This window comes from Limulus polyphemus, unplaced genomic scaffold (assembly GCF_000517525.1).
Source record: "Limulus polyphemus unplaced genomic scaffold, Limulus_polyphemus-2.1.2 Scaffold9396, whole genome shotgun sequence".
Taxonomy (NCBI): Eukaryota; Metazoa; Arthropoda; class Merostomata; order Xiphosura; family Limulidae; genus Limulus; species Limulus polyphemus.
Window position 1 is genome coordinate 21,182 of NW_013675006.1, and position 1,664 is coordinate 22,845.

A 1,664-nucleotide genomic window follows, 5' to 3' on the forward strand; every position below is an offset into this window, starting at 1 on the left:
ATCGAAACCTCAGACTTGCCGCTGAGCCACTGGGGACTGTATGTATGATAAAAGTACGTGTATGTATATATATCAATTACTGAAAATGAAGCCTCACAAATTGAATAAAAAAATGGAGTGCTTTTACTTCACCAATATTTGTTTTATAGCAGCTGACTGGTTACAAGGGCACTAACAGTTAGGATAAGATATTGTTGCGTCAGCGAGGTCACGTGACTGGTGGCACGCCACCTATTTTCTAGAAATATCCTGTTCCTTCAAGAATGCCCTAGCATTTACTAGATTGGGGGTAGTCTGGTATATATAAAATGGTCACAACGTGACGGAACAACAGTGTAATGAGTAATTGAATGTATGCGGACAAAATATTGTTGGCCTCGTGAGACGTGAATTATAGTGTTGTTATAGAGCGAGTGTATCGTAAAGTTGTATTCGGAAAGAATAAACCAGTTTTATTTAAGAAAGGACTTGTGTCGCTAAAGTTTCGTCGGAACAAATTTACGGAAAATTAACTAGTGAACGGAGTCGTAACAATATTATTATGTCGTCACTATTACACTAGTTGTTGACGTTCTGGTTCTTTACTTCAACATGCATCTTGAAACCTAGTTTGTAACAAAGATTGTTTTACAATCATCAAACTTTACTGTTAATCGCTCTATTACTTGATGTGAATTTAATTTTTTTATTATTTAGAGAGATTTTTCAAAGGAATAGTAAGAAGTGTATATATTTGAGTATTTAGTGAAAGTTCCACACATTTTCATAATCTCCACTTCCTTTTACGTGCTTTACATTAAGTATATCGTTTCATTTATTTATTGTGCGTAATAAAGAAGATCTCCAAATTTAACTTTAAAAGGGACTTTAACAGATGTAATTACCAGGAGATGATCACTTCCCAGGTCATCATCTATAACATCCCAGGTAGCAAGACTAGCAAGTTTACTATCTACAATCATTAGATCCAGAGCAGAGAGATTACCCCGAACAATACATGTCCCACAACCGTCATTTAACACCACTTTATCAGATTCCATAACGAGATCTCAGAGAATCTTACCTCAATGGTCTAATTTTGTTCCATCCCATTAAAATCTCCACAAATGATACTGTTTGGAAGAAAAAACTCTCGATACTCACCAGGGTCAATGTCGACACCAGGATTATAAATATTAAAATCATTACTCTGCCCATAGAAGTCTCACATTGGACCCCAACAGCTTCTATACTTTCTGGGCAAGTGATTCTTGACAAGAGTAAGTACACCTCCCTTTGCTGAGTGTTCCCGATCTTTTCAAATAGGTTTATAACCATGTATGCGGAATTTTATATGGGGTTTGAGAAGCGATTCCTGAATACAAATAACATTGGGATTTATGCGGTGAGTTTCAAGGTAATGAATAAAGAAGGGAACATGAGGTCGGGAGATCGAGGTTTCTGTGGTTCTTTAGGCAGATGGTTTGTTTCCACAGGCTGTCGTTTCTGTGCAACAATTTGAAGTGCTTGGGCGTAACTCAGTTTTGACTGTACTCTAACAGCTTGAACCTCCTTTGCCTCCTGAAATTTTTGACAACCCTTGTATGCTGCTGAATGTTCACCCCCACATAAACAATATACTGGAGTCTGCTTAGTGCAGTCCTTTGCATTGTGATTTTCGCCAC